A 7464-nucleotide genomic window follows, 5' to 3' on the forward strand; every position below is an offset into this window, starting at 1 on the left:
GATCTAAGAGCATCTCCAGCCGCTGGCCTTCCAGAAGGCGCTAAAAATCGCCACCTGAAAGCCCACCGGCGCAAATCGCGTGTTGGAAACGTGACGTTACCCAGTCGTGGCGCCCACGATTTTTTAAAAACTAAAATACGGCACAAACAAGGCGCAAATCAACCAAATTTTAGCGAGTTCATACATATTTAAAATATTTTACAAAAGAAGAAAAAAAACGCTACTAGGCCCGCCGTCGCCCTCGCCGTTCCTCGCCGCCCGCCGCCCGCGAAGCTCTACATGCCGAGAAGCCTGTAGAACTTCGTGTAGTCGCCGCCGTCTTCGTCGTCTTCGCCTCCTCCGTGGGCGCCGTCCCTGCTGCACCCCTCCCCAGGTTGGCGCGGCGGGTTGGACGGTCCGGGGGCGTCCTCGTAGCTGTCGAGGGTCACCACGCCGTTCTCGTCCTCGCGCCCACGCTTGCGGGCAACTATCTCCTCCAGGGCCCGGCGCTGCCGGACCATCTCGTCGCGGAGGTAGTCGTCCCGCGCCCACTTTAGGGCGGCCTCGTCGGAGAAGCCGTGCCGGACAGTGGCCTCGTAATCCGCGGGGAGGCCGGGCTCCACCTTCGGCCTGATGAGGACGAGGCGGCCAGAGGTGGGGGAGGAGTCGGCGATGCGGACGCCGGGGCTGCGGGTGCGCTGGCTGGCCCGCTTGTCCTGGGGCTCTAGCTTGACGGGACGGAGGCAGTGAGAGCCGGACGAGTGGCCGGACGAGGAGGAGGACGCCACCGGATCCATGCGCCTCGGCGTCCACGAGCTCCCACGCCGGCGGGAGAAGGACGGGGGAGCGGGGTACTCCAGCCTAGGCGTGTTGCGGCCCTCAATGTACTCGAGGACGGCCTCCAGCGTGCGGCCGGGCACGCCCCACTATCGGCGGCGGCCTTCGGAGTTGAGCCTTTCGGAGGGCACGACGCCGTTGGTGGCCTCGAGCTGCTCGGCGTGGCGGCGACGGAAGTAGGGCTCCCACAGCGGTCTGTCGGGGATGTACCTCGGACCTTCCCTCGCCGCCTGCGGCAGATTGGCGCGGATACGCGCGATCTCCGCACGTCGCGCCGCCCCGGTGGGCGGCGGCGGCACCGGGACCCCCCGCCGGCGCTGATCCTCCATGCCCCGGGCACCCACATGTTCGACGAGACTGGGTACTCGGCCTCATAGAGGAGCCGAGTTTCGTCCTCATGAAGCTGGCGGCGGCCGGAGCCGTTTGCCGCCGCGCCATCGCTTGAAAAGCGCTCGGCCATGGTTGAACTGGAAACGGTGAGAAGAGAGGGAGGAATGGGGGTTTCGAGGAACGAGGGTATCGGCGGTGAAGAGCCTGTGCGTCACCGGCGCGCTGGGGACGGCTTATATGGGCGGACGCGCCGCGCGTACGCGTGGCCGCCGTGTGTACGCGTGGCGGGCGAAGGACGCGCGTCGTCCCGTTTTCACTGGGCCGCCCGTAAGGCATCAATGAAGGAGGCTGATCGGCGTCAAGGAGGGCCCGCCGATTTTCGCGTCAAAAACGATTCGGCCGGCGCCCCAAGCACCCACCAGCGCGTCGGGTTTGCACTGGGTCCATCGGCGTCAATCTTGGCCCGAGCCGATGAAAAAAGACATTTGAAGACGCGACTGGATCGATTTTTTGGTATCGACGGCCGAAAAATCGCCTAAGGGTTTTGTTGGAGGCGCGGCTGGAGATGGTCTAATCTACTATGCGTCAACTGTTCCAGCGTTGAAACTTCAAACTTGCTCCATCCGTGCATCGGCGCCAGCGTAAAAGCCCGGCGCCTACGCGTACGTACGTGGCTCTAGAGGCTCAGTCGTACGTATGTGTGATTGTGTGATGGCCAAGGCATCACCGGCCGCTCGCGTAGCGTACGAATCCACTGTCGCGCCATTATGATTTGTTTGTTTTCATGATTAAAAGGCCAGATCACTGCCGCGCTATTTATGGCCGGACGACGTGAAATGACCCAAAAGAGAGACGAGACCGTTCAACAAAACTATACTGTATCAAACTGAAGGAGACGGGGTACAAAATTCAAGCAAAACGGAAATGGTGAATGCAGCCACAGGTTCTTTCTTTAAACGCACTCAAGATTGAGATCGTCAAGATGACACCGTCACCATTTACAATTTATTCCGTGTGAGTGGGACACACATTTAATCAAATACGAGCATTTCATTTGCACCCCCGCAAAAGGAAAATGATTTTCTCCCAGATGGATTTGAGGTACAGCCACCACTCCTGTCCATCCAACCAATGGTGGCTGCTTCTCTATAATGTTATTTATTATAGATGAAAATACATATACATAAATAAAAAGGCTCAGAAAAATCACGTAAAAATATAATCATAAATGAGAAAAATGTTTTTTATGTTTACTTATGTAGTTAAATGGTTGCACAATGCGGCAAACATGTAGTTTTTTCTTTTTGCTTCAAACTAGAAAGCTTGCACATATCAAGTGCTGGCCAAATGAGATTCGCACCGGTATAAATAAGAAAAATGACAAAATAAAACAGAAATGGTTGCCATCAAATAGAAAAACATAGAATTGCCACCGAATATATACAAAATTTGTCATTGTAAATAGGCATATTAAGTTGTCATCACAAAATGTATATAGTTTGCCATTTTGGTATAAAAAAATGCAGGCATGTAGCGATACGAATAAGTCATATGAGAACACATCAAGAAGTTGGCCATGCTCCATGGCAAACACAAGCACATAACAAATTTGCCACGATCCATGGCAAGAAACTATATAGAACCCTCCACAAAATGATGGAAAAACTATATAAAGAAGCTCTCTAATTCATGGCAAAAAATACTAAAATGTATGAGCGGTTGATATGGAAAATTAAAAAAAATAGAGGTCTATATGTACGCAAAATATAGATTTATCTTGTATAATTAGACATGTCGGAAAACCCATAGATATTTGCACAAGTGACATGACAAAACTTTTTTCCCTAAAAATGTCATGTCACCAGATCAATTTTTCCCCAAAAAGTTCCCATGTGGCAATGACAAATTTACCAACATTTTTATTAGATACAAAACAAAAAATGTTATCCCCAGCCCACCAAGGTTCAAATCCAGTTGCTCGCATTTATTCTTAGATTTACTTCAGGATTTCTGGCGATACGCTTTCGGTGGGAGGAGCATTCCCATTGACTACGAGGCGCCTACGGTGACTTCGTAAAATCTCAAGATGATATGCCGGCTCAGTCCCTCGGAGGTGCTCATAAGGATAGGGTGTGTGTGTGTGCATTCATATATATGAGCGCTTGCGTCTATACTATGTTCAATGAAAATATCAAGATACACATAGTATGTACAACAAAAATGTCGTCATATATGAGAAAAACTTTGGCGTCAATTAATTTTCCGTGGTATGTTTGAAAGTTTGCCATGGCAAGCTCAATAAAATAGTCAGGATACGTACATCACATTTGGCATGGTATGTGAAAAAACGCAATTGCCATGGTATATAAAATGCAAACGCCATGATAAGTACAATACAGTTGCCATGTGAAAAAGTAGCTTTTAAAAAAAATCCCATGTTTTTTTAACACAGTATAGACGCAAGCGCTTATATATACGCAAGATTCCTAGATTTTCCGTTTGATCATTACATATTTCTAGGTGTTGTGGAGCAAAAATACTAAGCTTGCCATGTGGGCATTTTTGAAAAGTTGTAAATTGCCATGATTTAGAAAAAAAATCTAAATTTTCTGTGTGACAAAAAGTATTAATGTTTGTAAAGGATTGCCATGGTTTTGATTTTCTTTTCCTAAATTTGTCATGTAACATAGCAATTTTTTTGAAATATAGCCATGATTTAGAAAGCACACAAATCATAAATTTTCCATGTGACATTGCAAATTTATCAAAAAAATCCTGCCATTTGTGGGGACAGAAAGAAAAATCTGAATTTTCCATGTGAGGAGAACAAAAAAATTATAATTTTTTTTCTGAATATGCCATGTTTGAGAAAACAAACTTTTCTGAAGTTTGCCATGTCAATGTGTCAAAAAATTGTCATGTCACTTTACAAAAAAATCACATTGAACATGGTAAATGTGTGTGTGTGTGTGTGTGTGTGTGTGTGTGTGTTTGCACAGTTTTTTTTTCACATGACAACTACTGTGATCATGGCAATTGTACAAAGATTCGTACTGGACACATGGCAATTAAGCAAAAAAATATTTCCTAAGCAAAATCATGGCATATTTGTAGTGGGAACACATATGAACTTGCCATCATTGAAAAACATGGCAATTCTAAAACTCTACAGACTACAGTAGCAAAGCAAGCCCCTATAGCAATGCAATTTCAGAACAATCATGATTGCAGGCTAGTGGACACAGGACTGCAGGCATGTGTAGGAAAAATGTTGGCATGGCAAACGAAATCACTATGCACACGACACCTTGGCGGACGATGCCTGCACGAAGCTGTGATCGATGGCACTAACCCATGGAGCCAAAGTGATGGACGGCTGCTAACATGTGTCGTGCATGAATCGGCTGCCAAGATGTCGTCTGTGTAGCATTGCTCCATGGCAAATGTATGAAAAAGTCGACAGGGTGAGAGCTTCGTTTGCTCGGTTCGGTCGCTGCGCGAACGGTTGCAGATGATGACGTGACAGCAGCCTTGCATCGAGATCCGTACTATTAGACTGGACGCTAGGAAGAGTGTTCGCGCTCAATCGCTAGAAAACTGACGTCAGTTCTTTAGACTTTAAGGGGGGAAATCTGACAAGTTAGGCTAAATTTTTTCTTTTTGGAAATAGGTCTAATATAAAGTGGGACCATGAGAAACGCATATCTACTCCATCTTACAAATCAAACACTTTCACACAAAAGATAATGTGAAATGAAGATGCTCCCTCCGTTTTTATTTACTCTGCATGTTAGAATTGACTAAAGTTAAACTTCGTAATGTTTGACCAAGTTTATAGAAAACAATATAAACATTCATCATAACAAATCTATATGACGTGAAAGTACATTCAACAATAAATTTAATGGTATTGATTTGTTATTGTATATGTTAGTGTTTTTATTTATAAAATTTGTCGAAATTTACAAAATTTGGCTTTGACCAAAGCTAATACACAGACTAAATAAAATGAAGGGAGTACTTAACATGGTCATGATAACTAACATGACCACAATTAAGATTCCGATTTTTTATACAGGTGCAATTAACTCAACTGTAGTACTCCTCCTCGAGTTACGACACCGCACTTCCGTCATCAAAGATCGCATCAATTACAGTTTGTAGCACTCGTTGGAAATAAAATTTAACAAAAAAGATGATCAATTATTGTTACACTGTGTGGCGTTACACATTATTGACTTAGCATTTTTCAGAAAGCTTGGGATGCGACGCTGGTCAGACATATAGCGTCAGTCAGGCAGGCGCTACACAGTGTAGTGTGGCGCCTAACTATCAGACGCTACACAAAAGGGTCCGCTGGATGATTTTTTTTTTGCCAACTGTTCATTTTATGATACTGTTTCCTCCACTGATCAAATTTATCGTTTTTGCCGCCCCCAACACCCAACAGCACAACAGCACCCCTGCCTTATCCGCAGCGTCCTTCCTTCCTACCGCGCGTGGACTCCCTCTCTCTCTCTGGCTAGATTCTAACTGAAGGGGAGGGGGTACAAAAAATTCCAGCTAAAGATTCTTTTTTTAAAGAAGAAGGCATGGATGAGTACAGCGTACAAGCACGCTGGCACATACTAAAATTTGCCGTAAAAAATAGATTTGCCTTGAGAATAGCATGAATGTGCCTTGAGAATAGCACATACTAAAATTCTTTAATTGCCGCCATAGTAATAAAAGATTATAGATGGGCATACGAGTAGAACAAAGAGATTTCCTACAAACATCGCCATTGAATATGTATAAATTTTGTTACTGTAAATAGGCATATTAAGTTGTCATCAGACAGATGTGTATAGTTTGCCATTTTGGTACTAAAAATGTAGGCATATAGCAGTACGAATAAGACATATGAAAACACGTCAGGAAGTTTGCCATGCTCCATGGCAAACACGGGCACATAAATTTGCCATGATCCATGGCAAGAAACTATATAAAAGCATATACAAAATGATGGTAAAATTATAAGAAGATGTTCTCTAATTCATGTCAAAACAATATCGTCATCTATGGCAAAAACTTTATAAAAAATGTGAGCACAAAATCACATACCAAGTTTGCCATGGCAAAAAGTTTTCCATCAAAAAAATATAGGTGTCAATAAATTTGCCATGTGACAAACTGGAACATAAAAAAAATTCACATGCTTTAGAAAATCAAAGATTTGTAAATTTTCCATGTGACCATTACATATTTCCACAAAAAGTTTCCTTGGTTTTGTGGAACATAAGTACTAAACCTGCCATGTGGACATGTTTTAAAATCTGTAAGCTTGCCTTGATTTAGAAATGATAATAAAACTTATTTTGCCGTGTGAAAAAGTGGAATTTTTTTGTAAAAGTTGTGATAATTTGTAAAAACTAAAATTCCTAAATTATACAAATGATCATGCAATTATACAAAGATTCGTACTAAACACATGGCAATTAAGTTTTGTTGTTTCGGAAGCAAAACCGGGGCAAATTTGCAGTGGGAATGCACAACATGGCAATTCTAAAACTCTATGACACCAATTTAACTTTCAGGGGAAGCAAGCACCTATATCAATGCAATTTCAAAATAACCATGATTTTAAGGGAGTACGGGGAGGTAATTTCCTCCACACGTGCTCTATTTGTACAAAAGAAACGAACTAGAATGAAGCTAGTGGGCACAAGATTGCATGCATGTGTACGAAAAATGTTGACATGGCAAAATTTATGAAAAATTTCAACCATACTATAGAGGTGAGAAGGAAAAGCGGTGCTTCGTTTGCTCGGTTCAATCATTGCACATACGATTCCAATGATGCCATGGCACCAGCCTTGCGCCGAGATCCGTACTATTTGATCGGATGGTAAGAGGAGCGTCCGCTCTAAATCAATATAAAATTGACGTGAGTTCTTTAGTCTTGGAATTTTTTTTCTACAAGTTATGCGAAATAAAAATTTCTTTGGAATTAGGTCTAAAGTGGGACCATAGAGAAATGCATATATACTCTACCATACAAATCAAACACTTCCATACCAAAAAAAAATGACAATGAAGATAGCACGGTTGTATGACAACAATTAAGACTCCCCCAAAAAAATCGTAGGTGCAATTAACTCAACTGTAGTACCACTCCTCGAGCTAAGACATTGCACTTCCGTCATAAAAAATCGCATCAATTACAGTTAGTAGCACTCGTTAAATTTTTTTTGACAAAAATGATGATCAATTATTGTTCTCCGAGCTATGCCACTCATCTCTCTCTGCCAGTGTGCCCAATTTATTTTTTATTTTGAA

This window comes from Triticum dicoccoides, chromosome 4A (genome assembly GCF_002162155.2).
Source record: "Triticum dicoccoides isolate Atlit2015 ecotype Zavitan chromosome 4A, WEW_v2.0, whole genome shotgun sequence".
NCBI lineage: Eukaryota > Viridiplantae > Streptophyta > Magnoliopsida > Poales > Poaceae > Triticum > Triticum dicoccoides.